Source organism: Rhagoletis pomonella, unplaced genomic scaffold, assembly GCF_013731165.1.
Source record: "Rhagoletis pomonella isolate Grant_MI unplaced genomic scaffold, Rhpom_1.0 Rhpom_scaffold_00006, whole genome shotgun sequence".
NCBI classification, from domain to species: domain Eukaryota; kingdom Metazoa; phylum Arthropoda; class Insecta; order Diptera; family Tephritidae; genus Rhagoletis; species Rhagoletis pomonella.
Genome location: NW_023458560.1, coordinates 69,947,555 through 69,966,437, shown reverse-complemented (window position 1 = coordinate 69,966,437; position 18,883 = coordinate 69,947,555). Strand labels below are relative to the sequence as shown.

At 31.7% G+C, this 18,883-nt stretch overlaps 1 protein-coding gene across 2 annotated transcripts in view; it reads right to left on the bottom strand.

Moving 5' to 3' along the window:
* The window catches only part of LOC118741227 (protein peste-like), a 40,646-nt gene extending 22,486 nt beyond the window's left edge, over positions 1-18,160 (bottom strand). Inside the window, exons 1-2 of one of the 2 annotated variants that reach the window (XM_036473136.1) lie at positions 17,752-18,156; positions 17,491-17,670 (exon numbers count right to left, since the gene is read on the bottom strand). The gene's annotated coding sequence lies outside the window, so the exon portion shown is untranslated. Of the gene's footprint in view, positions 1-17,490 lie in introns of both variants that reach the window. The other variant, XM_036473137.1, reaches the window with a different exon arrangement.
* Between the last annotated feature and the right edge of the window lie 723 nt (positions 18,161-18,883).

Below are 18,883 nucleotides of genomic sequence, written 5' to 3'. Positions count from 1 at the left end.
GGGTCTGCAGACTTGCATGCATAGCGCGGACTGGCAAACGGACGGATTGACAATGCAGTGCCTTAAATGGTGTGGATTAATTGTTGTTGTTTGCATTAATTCACAGAAAACTCTTAGTTGAATGCAACTATTTAAACCTGCATATATGTACATATGTATATGTGACCATACAGAAATGTATACACTCAGTTGTCTTTCACTGTAAATTGTGAAATTGTGCGAAAAGATGAAAATCTAATTCACAAAATTATTTACACTACTATATGCTCCTATATTTATGCATATTCAAATATGCATATATACGAGCAATGCAAATAAATTGTCAAGTCATTTAATATTGACGGAAAATGAATGCATTTGTATGTAAACATAGACGTTGTGCATCGATTTGCTTAGTGACTTTTGTTTATACAAACATTTTTTTTTTTCAAATTGCAGCGCTCGTCATTTTTGTGCGAACTTTTCAAATAAAATGTGTAAATATTACAGCAAAGCGATTATAGTTTGTACGTAGAAATTTATAAATTATTATCTTTGTGAAAATCGCATTTTCTTCGAAATTCACTAGTTAATGCTTCGCAATTCCAATTAACGAAATTATAATTATTTCATTTAGAATGTGACAATGAGGCACGATTGTGTATATGTAATTGTTGGAACATAGTGTTCAGTGAAAGATGAGCTTGCATTTTTCTATGGAAAATTAATCATTTGTTAGCTGTAAGTGGATATTAATCATGATTAAATAAACATATGTATTTATAACTAGAAAAATTAACCAAAAAAGGTCATAAAAATTTTATGAATTTAAAAAATTATTATTTTAAAAACCATAACATCTCAAAATAAAAGAAAATATAATAAAAAAGAAAAAAATACATAAAAGAAGTTTTTGAAAATTTATATAAATTAAAAAAAAAATACATATGTATTTTTTTCATATCAATAAAATCTATAAATTAAATAAAAACTAAATTAAAAAACAAAAGAATTAAATTAAATAAAAATTAAAAATATCCGTTGCACGTGGATTCGAAACTCGGATCTCTGGTATGGCACGTCATTGCTTTGCTCACTCGGCCATAGCGAGCAAAATGATACACATACACGTGCACATTATCAGACTAAAATTGAAGGGGCTAAAAAACAGTGCACTCAAAAAAAATCTTACACTTCCGAGAAAAAACGTTTGAAATTTAGGTGAAAATTTGTTGCACTTTTTTGTAGTTTTCCACCACTTTTTAAACTTGGCTTTATATGGGGTTTGTCTGAGAATGAACTATATTTTAATTGAAAATTCTTAAAAATAAATAAATAAACATAAGTGGCACACAATATCGCTTTGAAATGGCGTGCTACAGATATGACCGATACTGTATGTACATCTCCATTTGGAACATGGTCAAATGCTTTCTGTCAAAAGAGCTTTTCCCTATCAAAGTTGACAAGCATGTTTTTTGTGATATTTTCGTGCCAGAATAAACAAAATATTTCAAACTATCTTGCCTACTGTATTTCAAGTGTCTTGCAGAAGACTTGCTACTATCTTAACCAGAATTGCCCTGTATAGCTATCTAATTTTTTCTACATACGTATTTATGTATAATACCATGTTCTGACCGTCAACGAAAATACTTTGAAAATGAGTTTTGGAATTGTGGGCTGAATGCTGTTCACACCGGCTGTTAGTGTTTTCGTTGACATTTCTTACATCCTCTGATTGCAGTTTTGCTACACAGAAACAAATCCAAAATGCTTTTCCCACATTTTCTTTTCATTAGCAACCTCTTACTTTCATTCTTATTTTAGTTTGGCCAGCCAATTAACAATAAATACAAAATAGCGTATTAAAGATGAGAAAATACGACTTCCACTTCGATAAATAATCGAAAAAAACTAGTGAAGACACCGATTGGAATGAGTGGAACGTGAGTTTTCAAGTAGTTTTCAGCGAAAACTGGTTTTCGTTTGACAGATTTTACATGGACGAAAACACATATTTTAGGTCGAAAACCATTTTTAGCAACGAATACATGTTTTCGATGTCGGTCAGAACATGGTATAAGATTAGTATGGGTATCATCTTAAAAGGTTTTTTTATTCGACCACAAATACGAGTACTCTGTGAGTTTGGGTTAGAATGCTGAAGCAGGTACTGATCCGCTTTGGCGCTTTGTGTAGTGGGAATGGGCTTTTTACTAGTCCCACCAAAACTAGTGTTGTGCTCTTCACTAGAAGGAGATGACGGCATTGTAGCCGCTGATCTTAAACGAGTCACTATTGAGATTTTCTCCGAGGTAATATATTTATGAGCATTACTCAATAACCTCCTCCTGGCATTGTAAACAGGTCTTGGCAAAACATAAAGTCTGTCACCTAGTGTAATCACGGAATTTTTAAAAGGCTCGGAGTTTTCCGAAAATTAAATTGGTAGAGAAAAGTTATAATATTTTGCTATGTCGATAAATTTGAGTATTGGAAATTCTTTCAAAAATATTTAAAAAAAGTTGTGGGGGTAGAGGGCCCGATTATATTTATTACCGGACACGGATATGGTATTACCATACAGTGTGAGGCGCGTTCGTTTTGCTCTTCAGTCGTTTCAACCTAAACTAATATTTTTTTTTACAAACTTTTTTTTGCTTTTCAACGTAATTTTTGCATTGGTGCACGCAAAAGTTCTTATCAGGCGTCGCAAAGTTAGACGGACATTTGCTATTATTTACATACATAGGCTTGGAAACGAAAATCGGTACATACATATGTAAGTATATGAAATGAAGATGCATGTTTGTATATTTTTGTAGAATATCTTTTAATCCATATCAATTGCAATTCGTACAAAATGTGTTTGTCATTAATTTTCCATAACCAAATGAATGTAATTCAATACAATAATTGTAAACGATATACATACATATGTACCCAGTGGGAAAATGTAATGTATAGTAATCGAAAAAATATTCAGTAAAACAAGTAAAACTAAGAAAAGCGAGGCATTCAATTTTGCATTACCTAGTATCGAGAAATGAATGTGTTTCAATATGAAATTTTTGGAACTTTTTGAATACATTATAATGCTGATTACATAGTTAGCAGCATGATAAAAACATTAGAAGGTAAAACCATTCTCTCAATTCGTCGGCCCTGATTTTTTTCTGACGTTTGCCAACATTTTAAAATCATATAAAATTGAAAATAAAAAAATGAAATTGTTCACAATTGTTGTTGTTTGAGATTAAAAATGAGAATGTGTGTGTGAGCTTGAGTTCGAATTTTAAAATTATAATGTTGGCAAACGTCAGACTGCCTCTCAATGATTTTACCTTGTAATGTTTTTATCATGGTTAGCAGTAATATTATCGAGAACTCATAAGAAATACATTTGGGGTATTCACGATCCGGTGCATATGGTGCATAGATAGCATAAATAGCACGATTGGATAATTTTTTTTATTGTTTCATGTGTTCAAACAACAACAACAACATTAGCCAGTCATGCTGTTTATGCTATCTATGCGCCATGCTAGACAGTATTTACCGGATCGTGAACCCCCCTATTATATTATTTATCACCAGGGAACGGATTTTTAGGACCTAAAAACCTATAAAAAAGGCAAAATAAAATAGCGAAAAAGGCAGGAAAAAGCACTAGGCATTGCAAAAAAGGCTAAAAAAGGCAAACCAAAATAGCGAAAAAGGCAGGAAAAGGCACTAGGTATTGCAAAAAAAGCAAAATAAGGCACTAAAAAAGATCAAAAAATACATTTATTTTAGAAATTTTTATATTACAAGTAATAAGAGAGAAACTATGAACTAGTTTCATTATATGAAAAATTTGTACTTTGAATCTTTGACTATTTTATCCTTTCGAGTTTCTAACTAATACAACTTTAATCTGTATAGTTGTAGTAACATTGAACCACAAGATGAATTTTGAAGTTTTCTGGCAGTATATTCATTCGATTTTCGCGAAGAAAAGCCTTGAATGTACTAAATGTGCGCTCGACGTAAGTTGATACAAATGGAGTCCAATTTAAATATGGAACGTCTGAAACGTTCATATTATCAGGAATAAGGGCGTTTTCCTCGCCCTTTACAATTTTATCCACGCCCCTTATTGTCTCCAAGCCTACGTTAGCTGAGAAAACGGCTTTGAATTTTTTCAACACCAATTTGGCAAGAGGTCCCTGCGCTTCTATAAGCCGCATGGGCATGTGTATATTTTTTAATCTTAAAAAAAAAATGTAAATGTTATAATCGCTTTTTTAAAGGTATAAAAGGCAAAAAAAGACAAATATCTTAAAAAAGGAAAAAAAAAGGCAAATATCTTAAAAAAGGCAAAAAAAGGCAACATCAAATGTGTATATATGGAATCAGGGAAAGCTAAATCGTGGACATTCTTAATCGAATATACTCTATCTATTTAACAGAAAGAAAGGCAATTTCCATAAAATCCGTTCCCTGTTTATCGCGCATGTAATGCATTACTACTTTTCCGACTGGGTAGTTATTTAACGATTGGCGCATTGTGCATAAAAGCAAAGAACAGCGAGACACAAAAAAAAAACGCACATCAAGTTAACACTAATCCGAAAACCACGCCATATCAACAAAACATGTCGCATAAACAATCTAAATTAGCAACAAAATGCATTTGCCAATTGTACGAATGAGTAGTACTGGCTGGAAGATTTGTGTTTCACGGAGCTTTAGAAAATTGATTGATAGGCAATATGCTTTAATTTACGTAATTGTTTATGAGTGTCTATGGGAAAAAACCTTAGATAACCATTATGATAAATCTGACAGATGCACCTTAAAGTCGGAACCAGTTAACAACCATACATACATACCTAATGCATATGACTGTCGTGATTATTTAAGTGCGAGTATTTACATAAGTAAGCCTTTATTTCGAGCTGTGAGTCTGAAGCACGATTGTGAAGCAATTACGTCTCATTATTTGCATTAATTAAAGAGTAAAATTGCATTCAAAACTAATAAAAACAAAATGATTGCAAGTGTTTAATGCAACACATCTAAGTACTATGTATTTATAGCGGTGGAAAATATTTTTTTTATGAAAGCTTTGGCGATTTTGCCAAACAAATTATTTATTACGCTCGCAATTGATTAAAATGTTGATAATATTGTGTTTAGTTTTATTGTTGTGCTTTATTTGTTATGTACTCGAATATGCATGTATGTACTTAAAATCTCCTATATACATACATACATATATGTATACGCTTAAGAGTAGATTATATTTATTGCATTTTAAAATTATTAGAATATGTACACACATGCACACATACATACATGCATACATTTGCAAGCACATGGGTGATAAGGACTAGCAGTCACCTGATAACAAGCGACTTTTCACACTTTGTATGGTTGTGTGTTAGCGATTTCGCACAAATTATCAATATTCATTTAGCTATGCTCAAGGTAAATGCACAAATTTGTAGCGAGGGTCCACTAATGGTGATTTTTGGTATTATGTACATATGTATTAGCAGAGGTTACCAAATGTACATATACATACATATGTATAGACCCGTCCACATAAAACTTTGGCGTTGGCGTTGGCGTCGCTCCGACAGAAGCGCGTATAACGCTAGTGGTTGCTAAATGTACGCGTGTCAGCGAATGCTTTGGCCACTAAATTAATACATACTATAAGGCCCAATTTCAGATGGCCTACTTAAGCAGAGATTGTGGGTTAACTTTCACTATTCATTTTGAGATCATACATAATTTCAAGAACAAGCAGCAGTGCTGCCAATTGTATGGCATATTTAAACAAAGTTGATCTGAAACCCAACGAAAGCTAAATGGCATTTAAACAACAATACACAATTCAACTTAAGTGCCGTTTAAATATTCATTTGAAATTGGCCCTAACAGCAGAAAAATTAATATTTCCTATCAATTTCGTTTTTTCTTAGCGCCGCCCCTAGATTTTCAGATTCTGCCCAAAACCGCATATGAAACCAAAAAAGTACATGGAATTTTTTACTTTTTGCATTAAATGGTTTTTCTTTTGAACCAATCAGTTATAGCAATATGGAATATATATTCTTATAGGAAATCGAGTGCTCTGCAAAAAGCTTTTTTCGATAAAAATTACTTGTTCACAAGTTATTCGATGATCAAAATCTTACTCTCGTTTATTTATTAATTTCGTTTTTAGTCTATGAAACAAAAATGTTGATAATATTTTGTCAAATTAACCGAGTTAAAATTAACAAACAAGTGGCACCCCTCCCAAAAATATTTACACGGCGGTAATCTTTCTTAAACTTCTTTAATTCGATACCCATATTGTATATTGCATTTATTTTATCTATTTTATTGAGCTTAAGATTTTCAAACAGGTGGCAACTCACCTCATAATTATTTCCGACTGTGAGCCTTCTTAAACTTCTTTGTAATAATTCATGTATCTTATAAATTTCGAAAATTTTCAAACAAGAAGCAACGCTCCAAGTTTTTTGTTTTACATGATCCTGGTTTTATACCAGTCAAAAAAAAAAAACCAATCAAAAAAAAAAAATATTCAAATCGATTCAGCCGTTATGGAATTTTGAAGCTTATATGCATATATTTGTAGGCACTTGAGTTCATATAAAACGGCAACTCAAATTTATTTCAAACGAGAAAACGAATTACAAACGATGAATAATTATAACTGACTAAAATGAAAAAAATGTGTATCGACCAACATGACGTTGAATTTGAATTTTTAAAATTAGCACACTGAGCAACTATGTCTCGCTTGTGTACTTGTGTACAGTAGCCATATATTTATTGGTGTTTTGGAGGAATTTTCAAACGTGAATAACTCGAAAACTAGAGCTAATACGGTGTTTACATTTTACATGCAACTAATATCGCCTAGTGTAAACGGCCTTTCAACTAATCGCTTCCAATGAAGTTGCTGGAAGCAAACTTTTGATTCAACTAATCGCCTCTAAAATTGCCAGTAAAATCGCCTCATATGAACACCGATTAAACCAGCGTACTCGAATTATGTTTACCACGTATGAACCGACCCATCAATGTTCAAATTTTAGACTAGTACAATGTTATTTTTGAGTTTCTGAAGGATTTTCTTTAGTAAAATTTTGTCTTACGCTGCATTTATCCAAAATTTTGCAGCCACCTTTGTTTGACGACAAAATGTGATAAATTTTTTTTTTTTACTAAATTAACGATAATTTGTATTTAATCTGCATTATTAACTTAATTTGTAATAAATTACCGATACAATTTTTGTCAATATCACGGAAACTAAAGGAGATAGATATACAAAAAGTTACTACAAAATTTCTGACTAAAAATATCACACAATCTTCTAAAGCGCAAAAGCTCAGGTGATAATAAAAAACTTAAAAGAAAACACACTTACTACATATGTACATACAAGTTACTCGTGGTTTTACATGTATGTAAACACCCAATTATGAAAATGCAATCAATACAACGAACCAATTTCCAGAAATAAATAATACATTTGTACACATGTACAGCTGAAATAAACATCTAGTCTAAGCATATGCACATTCCTGTATGTTTTCAAAAGAAATCTGACACTTTTCTCTCTCAGCGCTAAAGAATCCATTTCAACTACTGGAAAAGACGCCGCGGCGTGACAATGAAAGCCTAAACAAAAAATATAAATCATTTTTATAGGTAGCTAGCTAATCCAATTAAAGCTATAAAACAGAAAAGTGCATAATCAAATTTCATACACGCTGTTGTACTGTGTGATCAGCTTTACTTTTCTTTTTGATGTTTTTTCTAGACTCTAGACTTGAGTTTGGATAGTGATAGTTACACTTAACAGTGTACTTTTGGAAGACACAGTAAATTTGTTGCGTACGCACTTCCGAAAGTGTTTCGATTGTTTGATGGGAAAGGTGATTAATTAATTTTTTTTTTCATACAGCATAAATTACGCGATGAAAATTTTGAAAAATATTTTTATTACCACTTTTATGTTTTATTCCGTGTAATATGTTTGAACTTAATTCCTACATAAAAAATTAAGAATTTTTATGGCGATCAAAAGCTTAAATAAGTTCGCTTGTTGCCTAAAGTTTTGAACTTTTGTAATGACGCTAAGTGTGTAAATTTTAAACTTGAATAACTTCCTATCGAGTTGGCGTAGTATCTCTAACTACGCCTTGTATCATTGGGTTCGAGTCCTGCTGCGAGCAACATTAAACATTTATTTTTAAGTGAACGGATCTCGGTAGGTAATTTAAAATCTCCGAAGGGAGTTCTGCCATTCAAAAACTTCTCATAAAAAACCACACCTCTGTGAACCCACTAAGTTTGCTTTGTGCTTCAAAGGGATTAATCTGTTTGTTCGGTTTGAAAATTAAAATCTAGCAATTAAAAACAGAAAATTGCGTTGAAAAGTACATACCTTGTACATACATTAGGCTGCCTCACCAAATAAAGTGGCGATATTTCCACCGGAGTTATAAAATTTTTATTATATTTGAGAGTCCCGCCAAAATATTTCGATCTACGTGAGCTGTACCAAATTTAAAATACCTTCAAAAGTAGAGTTTTTCATAAATAAAATTATTTTATGATAGAAAAGTTTAAGGCTAAAAAGGTGTGTAAAAAATGTATCAACGAAATCAAAATAAATATATTTTTAATGCCTTTTCAAAACGGTTCAGTTCACGTAAATCTTTATATTTTGCCGAACTATTTTGGCAGAAGTTTTAAAATATAATAAATTTTTAAATTTTTTGTATGGAGAGTGTTCCACCCTAATGTAAGTACATATGTATATTATTTTTTACTTAATAGGTTTAGTTGACTTTTGTCAGAAGCGAGTACGCAATTCAATAACTTCTTATTTGAACTTATGCGCTTTTAGCAAAATGTTTTTTTGCATATTTTAAATTATAATAAATGCTTTATTCTACTTAAAATTTGTATGACCAGTTGAACTTGTAATTACGCATTCATGCTATAATTATTACTGGTTAACTTTAATGCGGAAGCATTAAATTTTTTTTTTTTTGTTTTCATTGCTCATTTTTGTAAATGAATGAAAAATGCCAAAGGAGACTTGTGGACTCTGAGATAGGGTGTTTTTGAATAAAGTTTTGAAATAGCGCGTTCTTGAAAAGTTGTTTTGAGATTAGGCGTTTTCGAAATGGCTGCCGAGATATGTCGATCTTCCACTCAGCAGTCGATATTAAATTTAACTGGTTCGGAAGTAATTGTTGGTAATTATTTAGCGTGCAAAAAGCTAAAAAAAATATTAACTCGTATAATTTTCAACTGGTTGTAATAAGTAAATTTTTATTAAAATCTGTGTAAAGTCTTAATTTCTTATTCTATTGAATAGAAGCTTTGGTCATAAAAAGCATGAAACTTAGTCATAGGAAAATCGAGAGGGCGTAAATTATTTTGTTGAAGTGATTATATGCATACATATGTATGTATGTACATATGTACTGAGCTTAAACGTTCTTGCTGCAAACGAACTAAATCCCTGTATTTATTTTCTATAGATAGAATTAACACTAAGTATTAACTTAATTTATTCAGGTATAGTACATACATACATATATACGTACATGAGCATCCAAGGGAAATCTAAAAAACCATTTCGCTGTTCAATTGAACGAAAATAGAAATTGGCATTTGTATGGCCTTCAAGAATGTCACCTTATTTTTATCGATTTTGCGTGAAATGTTGCCAAAAATCGGAATTGATTTGTATGACTAGTATGTTGAAAGCATATGTACATAAGTATTAAGGTTATAAGGGTTAACTCAGATTCGGTAGTTAACTGTCAACTTTTAGTACAAAAGTTAACCTCGAAATGCGAGTTAACTCTCTCAACACCAAAAACGGCTGAAATTCATGCAATGAAATATGTTTGCTGTTACAGAAGAATATCTATGAGAAGTGTAAGCAAATAAATACATACAGCGTATAATTTAATAGGGCAATTCATCTAAACGCGTAAATGCCTCGTAACTGTGGAAACCCCGTAAACTTACTTAATTTTGTATGGAAAATCGGTTTATTTACGAGGTTACCGCAGTTACGCATTTCTATGAATAAACAGAGTTTCCATCGCTGGACATTTAATCGGTCATTAGGTACAGTGATACCAGATTATGGGTAATTTGCCTATTTGAGAAATATTTTGCAACAAAAATAATTAAAAGGGAAAAAAGGAACATTTCAAATACAAAAGGGATTTTCATTTAACACAATTATCGATGCATAACTGATCAAAATTCAAGAATATTCGTATACGTATTTAATCGTTATGAAGTTCTGAAGGGGAGTAAAATTATGTATAAGTATTAAAAATTGTTAGGACAATTTTGAAATTTTGCTCACGATAACCAATACAAGCGCTGAGCAAGAAAAAATCGTTTCAATTGTAACTGGTGTTTAATGCAAAAACCGGAACAAATTATCCGATGGAATGTATATACATATATAAAATAACTGTGTATGTACATAAAATAACGGTTGCTTTTGAATCAATAAAAATCAAGTGCTTCAAATCTATCGACTGCTTCATTACTGGATATGTATACTTTCAGAAAATATTAGCAAAGTCTGGGCTGGCTTGAATTGTCATAAAATTGTCGCACAGTGTTATCGTTTTATGCAATAAAAAATTTTAGTTCATGGAGAAAAACTTTCTTGCATGAAATTGTTAAAATAAATACCTATGTATTACTTACCTCATTATTAACTGATGATTGTGGAGACAAACGATTAACAAATTCGAGGAACTTGTTCTCGTATAATAATTTTATGCGCTGCTCTTAAATGATTTGACAATGTTGTTGTACTGTCATTAAAATTCATATCTCTACCACACTTTTCACATTTCAATTCAGTTTTATTGGCAATTTTTTTTTGAAATATGACCAACTAGCACTGCGCGCCCTTGTTAGAAGATCACTTTTAATTTAAGAGACGCCACTGCAAATAAATTAAAAAAAAAAAGTCGAGAGTCGCAAGTGAAAAGTGAAAAGTCGACTTCAGTCGACTTCCATAAACTGAAAGTCGATGACTAAAATTCGAATTTGAGTAGTAAAAAGTCGATTTTGGTCGAAAGTCGTATTCGACTTTGCCATCCCTAAATAAAGCAATAAATTTTCTAAGCTTGCTCATATTTCTTTGCTAAGTATGGCTCATTGTGCAACCAAGAAAACATAATCGTTATCCTGAGTCACATTCGTAATAATAAATCAAAACAATTTCAATTATTTAAAAATACACTTGTTAGCTAACTGCATTTAAAAGGCATGCAGCCACCTGTATGTAAGTACACTCTTATGTATGGTCGCAGTTACCTGTAAGGAAAATTATAATACACACTGAATCAGTTGTTAAAGCGAATAAGTAGTAAGTGTTGACAACAGAGTAAAATGTATATGTATTTATTACTGTCATCATTGGACAATTAAATTCCATGCACTGTAGCCCATCATCGGCCGCTCAGCTACAGCATCAGATGAATGCGCTAACAAAATGAAATTTTTTCCAAACTGTTTATTTACTAATACTAGTTTGGTGTGTAGTTTAGTAGAAGAAAATATAGTCTTTAGGAAAATTTACTAAACTATTGCACTTCTAATGAATTTGCAATTAGAACTATGCGCTTCTTTCCTTCGCCATACATATATTTCAAAAGCTAAAAACAAGTTATCGGCTCCTTTCATTTTAAATGTGAGCTCTTAATTTTTATGTAATCTCGGGGTGGATGCGACTCATTCCAGTAAAGCATACTTTTATAAAATTGAAATAAGTTTCATTCCATCGCATTTTCCTAGAGGGTTACCTCAAAAGTGCGCAAGCGGTGGCGTCAGCTTGAATACGCGTAGTCACAAAATGCATTGACTCACCAAATTAGAGTTGCATTCTAAATAAACAGACGCAATAGATTGCCAAATGACTCTAGTTATCGTGTAAAAGAGCAAAACACAATAGGGCTATTCGCGATCCGGTGCAAATGGCCTAGCATCATTGCATTGCAAATTTGTATTGCAAATTATTTGCAATACACAAACAAAATACACGCATTTGCATTTGTCATGGCTTGGCAAATTTGCAATACCGAAAATCCATAGCATAAAAATGCTATGCATTGCATTCATAAACAAAACCAAAGCTGATGCACAAAAATTGTTTTGCAAAAGCTTTGCCATGACAGTTTAATAAAGGTCGCTCACAATCCATGGCATATTTCTGCAATTGCATAAATTTGTCAGCTCTTATGCACCGAATCGCGAATAGCCCTAATATGGAAAAAATAAATAATCATATTGACCAGTGATGGACAAAATCGTCAGGCCGATTATGAACAGAAACTCCCCGGGAGTTTTTTCTCTCTTTGAAGACCTATAAGAAATTTACTCTTTTCCTCTCGGGCACCACTGTGCAGCGTCGTTTTGCAATTTTGCATGTACACGACAACATTTTGGAACGAATTGTGAACGCCTCAATTGTAAATCTCTTTAAAATAGCAAAAATTACCGATTATTCTTTCTCTTCCTGAACCGTTTAGATTCACAAATTTAATAACCTTAGTACTTTAGTATTTCCTGCTCCTGCAGATATTTACATAGTTAAGTATTAAGTGTTTATTATTTTTTAAATACAAACCTCAATTCTATACTATATACATAGCAACTCTAAATACCCAAGTTTTTTTTTCACTTTAGCATGCTCGTGGGTATTTCGTATCCAAACATGTGCCCTAAGTACAAAAGTACATATTTATGCACGGCCATCACTGGTCCATATGTACATATGTATGTATGTAAGCACATGTACAATTGAATTCGAAAGGCAGTTAATGCGTTTTGTGGGTGTTTATGTATTTCCTTTGTTCAATTTTTCCTCTTTTGTGAATCATTTCACAACGACCCTTATCATACTATCTACATACATATGTACATTAGGGTGGTCCAAAAATAGTAAAATCGGAATTGTAATGCTCTCACCCCCTAGGATTGTTCTATATCGAAAAAAGTATACCCCTATTTATTATTTTGAAATAAAAAAATTTTTAGAGGTCACTCAAAGCGCCAAAGTTTTCCATGTATTTTTATTTGGCAAAAAGCAATTTTTCGAAGAAATGGTGTAGAATTCTTGAAAAGCAATATTTTTCGATCGGAAAACCCTGATTCTCGTCAGGAGACTTTTTGGTAATAATACCCAGTTGTTTATTTAACCATTTTTTAATACTAACGATTTTTTATTGTTCCCCCAATTGCGTTTTTCGGCATTTTTGTGGGTTTTTGGCGGACATCTACATCATAGTTGCGATGAAAAAATGGTTAACTAAACAATTGGGTATTATTACTGGGAATTTCCTGCAGATAAACAGAGTTTTTCGATAGAAAAATATTGATTTTTAAGAATTCTATACCATTTCTATGAAAAGTGGTTTTTCCCCCATATAAAATACTATAAACTATAAATAAAGACTTTAGGCGCTTTGAGCGACCTCTAAATATTTTTTGATTTCAAAATAAAAAAATAGTGGTCTACTTTTTCGGTATAGAATAATCCTAGGAGGTGAGAGCATACAAATTCTGATATTGCCTTTTCACATGCATTTTTGGACCACATTAATGTACATATGTATATGCCTTAAGTACTTCTAAACCACGTGTGTTATATTACTCTCACTACGAGTACTAAGTGGAATGTGCTTAACATGAAAATTAAATTAATCATTGAGAGAAAAAAAAAATGTTTTTTTTTTAATATAACAGATTCGCAGACAGGAATTAAAACACAGGTTCAAGAGTGGTCTGTAAGTGGACGATAATTGTTTGATACTCGTATAAATCCATATCTGCACTCATTTATTAATTATTATGATTTGGTATCGCTAACCTACTTAATAAATAGATATCGATATTGTGTCCTACAATCTATCTTTGGTTGAATGTAAAGCTTTAACAATAATCAGTGTGTCACCCGAATTTGCAAAAATCAAAAACTCAATGGCAGAAACATAACTACATATTTGCATATTTATAAGATTTTGCAACTTTCTATGTAGACGCTTTTTGTTAGTGTAAAATGTGCCTGTTTATTGTATGGATTTCTCTGCTTTATTGAATTCGATTTATTTTAATTTGTACGAATTTTTTTCTTCGCATAATTAGTTACTATATCGCATACTTAAATCAATAATAACTAAAATTCATGCAAATGTTGGGCCACACAAGAAAATAGCCGACAACTGATTTTTACAAATTCACAAATTTTTCTAAGATGTGAAAAGTGATATTAGTGACTTAAGTAAATAAACGTTGAAATGTGTGTAAGTACATAACAGAAAATACGGGTATTATGTATTATTAGTAATTTTGACGTCCGCTTTGCCGGATTAAATATTTTGAAAATATGCAAGATTATCGATAACAAAATTTATAATACGTACCTAAATAAATAAATATATCTAAAGTCAAGAAAATTTAATAAGTTTTACTCAATCATATCGGTCATTTACTTCAAAAAAATTATAAAATAATTATTATCTTTTAATATTTTCTACTTTGTTTGTAGCAAAAAACCAAAACCGACTTCAATTCGATTGTAAAACTTTAAGCTTACCATTAATTTCTTCATGATCCAATAATCGGATCTAAACCAAATTAGGATGGGACCACCTCTGAGGTACCACCTTTCCGACATAAAAAGAATTACCGGTTAATTTGGTGCAAAGTTATGCGGTAACATACATAAAAAAAATATTCCGATGAATTAATAACCTCCTTTTTTGAAGTCGGTTAAAAAGGGGAAAAAATTAATGAGGTAAATTATTATACAATTTTTAATAGCTTTATTCTAACATTTCTAATAAAATTTACATTACGAATAATCTCAAATCTTCAAAAATAAAATTTTTGAGTTTTTCCTTTTTCGCCTAAAAGCAGCATTTAATGAACTTTAAAGTAATTAAAACATGTTTTTGGCTCTTGTAACCATGTAATGAAAAAAAAAAACATTAATATGGAAAACAAAAATTGAATGGAATGCAATGGAACAAAATTGAAAAAGGTAGTGTTCATGACACGACAAAGTAGAAAATAATAATAAGTAATTGTATGTACGCCTCACATGATAGAAGGACGACTAAATGGTGGTGATTTGTTCCACGAAAATCTTTCGATTTAATGGCTCCAAATGATTTAATAACTCTCTAGATTTTCGAAAGAAGGAATGCTGTTTACTGCACTTCAACATCGAAAAGGAAGTACATATGGAAGTATATATGAAACGCGATTTAGTACTTATTTTGGAGAAATTGAGACCAAATTTCAAATATTGAAAATGACAGACTATTCATAAAACAGAATTATGAAGGACAACGCCAATTAAGTATTTGAACAATTTGACCGATTTTTTTTATAAAGTTAACAAAAAAATTGTATTTATAAATTCAATGTTTTATTAATATGACTAACACTATAAAATAATTTGTTTTATTTTATTTTTTAGGATAAAACGATAAATAAATAAAAATAGCCAAACGAGCACTTATTTGGAAAAAAAAGCATTTTTAATTGCAACCTGTAAACGCAGTGTTACACGTGTAAAAATGTACCAATCGTGTGAAACTGCCTTAACATTTTAAAAATTTCCAGTCGGGAATCAAAATCGTTTCAATAGCAAAAAAAAAAATATCAAGCTTTTCAATAAGAAATGTTTTGGGGTCTTTCATTTATTAATCGGTTTCATTCTCTGAATTAATAGGAACTTGTAAGAGAGTAAATCAAGAATTTTAGCTAAATTTAAAGTGCAGAGAGATTCTGAATCTTAGTGACTACCCTGATAAATCATTATTTCTATTTTGAGCTGAGTCAATTACGGCTCCATTATTGACTGCCTTGCCTTTTACATTAGACTAGTTTAAAAAAAAATTTTTTTTTAATCCTTTGTGAAATATTTTCGAAAAAAAGAAACGTCTGTCATCGCGAATTTATATTTTCCATATCAATAAACCGGAAAATTTTTTTTTCAATTTGAAATTTTAAACCTCGTTTTTAAGTCAACTTATCGAAGAGCGATATATATTATTGAAGGAAATTGAATGCTATAAAACAAATTTCCTTTGATTTTTCCATAAATTCACTGCTCCAAAATTTATTCAAGGCCAAAGTCGAACTATGAAAACGTTAGTGGTCTTTTTTGAATTTCCGGCAAAATTGTAAAACTTATCACTAAATATCATAAAATGTGTCTTGGAAATTTAATATTTTTTTAATTTTCATTGAAAAAAGATAAATTTCTGCACCGTAAAGCTTAATAAATTGTGATCACAATTATACACCAAGCTCCTACTGACAAGTTTTGACTATTAATTCTTTTGTTACTTAATTTTAATAATTTTTTTTATAAATATATAGTTTATTCTTTACCAAAAAAAACGTATAAACTTAAGTTTCGAGCTTTATGCACTGTTTAAAAAATCAAAAAATTTCCGTAAAAGTTACGAGCTTTTTATTTAGATTTCTTATAAAGATTTGGAGTATGCAGTTTTTTTTTATCTCAACACATGATTTGGTTATACATAATTACATTATTTGGCTATATGTAGTTACTAAATCATGTGTTGAGAGAAATGTATTTGGCTGACTTTTTTCTGAGTGTACCGTTGATTTTTTGCAGTGTTTTATCTTGACGGTGACAGTCATTTGCTTCAGTAGGATAAAAAATGTATATGTTCGACTTTAACCTTAAATAACTTTTGGAAGCAAACGAGACTTTTTTGCAGCCTTCCATTTCCTTGAAAAGTATGTGGCTCAATCCAATACGTTGACTTATGAAATTTTAAAATTGAAAAAAAAAATTCTTTCACGTTTTATTTATACGGAAAATGGAAGCTCGCAATGAGCGACCTGTAAATCTTAATTTTAAAGGCTGCACTTTTGACACGGGTCTTTTTTAACTGTCCCAAATATATTACACAAGGCATTTGGAAAAAAAAGAGATAGTCGATTTTTTTTAACCAATCTAATGTATGTATGTATGATGAATAAATTTTATTAGAATTACGCGCGCAGCCTATCTAGCGGAAAGATTAAAGCCATCCCAAATTACTATAATCAGCACTTGCGACCACCGGCTCAGAATGCCAGTAGTATTTTTTAATACACTCTTTCCAACGTCGCAAAATCTTTGAATTTCACCACTATAATAAAAATGTCAGTCTTGAATGACACTACGGTTGACAGAAATTAAGGGTGCGTTTGCATTTAAATACAATAAGTACTAGTTTTTTCTTATGTGCATATGTACATACATACAAATATAATACATACATATATGTAAGTAGTGGTGTTTACTGCTCTTTTCGTTTATCAAATCTCTATAGCTTTTATTCTTAAATTAAAGATTACATTACAAAAGAAAAAATAGTATTTGTTGTAATAAATATGTATGCGTGTTATACTCACAGTGAAAATTCCAAATTATTTATCTGAAGTAGCCGCACAACAGCCAGAAATTTCCAGACGAAATTAAATTATTATGCGACGTACATGTAAACAATTCGTTACTGCAGTTGTTGTATTACTATTTGTAATTTCATTAAAATAGGCAAAGCACTTTTCCAAATATAAACTAAAACACTTTTTCTATTTATTTCGAAAAGTAAATACACATAAAACCAAAAAAAAAATAAATTTCTTTAACTTATTTATGTATTTTGCATGTACGTCCATGAAATGCGTCGAACTTTGACTTTCTTATCTATCGCAGTTGATTGCGATAATGTCTTTGGGACGCTTAAACACGCTAATCAAACGTTTTTAAGCAAGTCAAATAAATAGTAGTAGTAGTAACGGATTTCCAAACACGCGATCTGCATCGCAATTCATAAAGGAACTTTACGTTAAGTTATGCCTATTCCGCTTTATCGTTGATGATTTTACTGCACAAAGGAATAAATTTCCGTTTCCCGGCCTTTCGTTTGTCTGTGATTTCTTTTTCGACGAGTTTCACCACTTATCTCGTAAACTTTTCTTTCTCGTAGAACGTGTTCTATGCGCGCTAAACGTCTGGTAACGACTGTCACGGCTGCCTGTTGCTTTGTTGCCTTTGCGTTTGCTCTGGTCGCTGGCCGCTGGCGTTCGGTAGCGTTACTGCCTGGCTATCTGCGTCGTCGTGGTCGTAGCCGTCGTCATCATCGTCACTGTCGCCGTCTGTCACCACCACAGCCGCAATCGAAATCGGATTCCTAATTATTGTACATACTAGGTATGAATGGGAGAAATATTTGTTGGCATTTAGTTGATATGTATGTGCGTATGTTGCTGGTTGTAGTTGCAAAGTCATATTCTCATAGAACCGATTCTTTGCGACTATTTCTTTTGTGACGTCTTCAATTTACACTCGTACCGAAAGCAGAAAAGCGTCTGAAGTTTCTCGCCAGATGCCATCCAGCTCCAGTTCAGTTTTCAATCTTGGAGTCGTCGATGTAGAAAGTTTTTACCGAGCTCCTCGAGGAAGTGTCTGAATGATTCTATTGTTTCCTTTTAGGAAAGCTAACGACGTACTTTATTCTAAAAGATACCTCAAACCGATTGTCATGTGGGACCAAAATCAAAGGATATTGTTCTGAAAACCTTCTCAAAAACTGGGTATCTGTACCCAGAACTCCTAACGACGGACCGCAATGCCAAACAATGCAGTCGACACATCGTCTCCATTGCCTATTCTTCAATCGCTAAATCCAGAGGTAGAAAAACCAACATAACATTAAGAGCCGCTCCTGACCTTTTTTAGCATAGAAACCATGGTTTTGACCAAGGTTTGACGCCCTATACTGCATCAGTATACTTGACGACC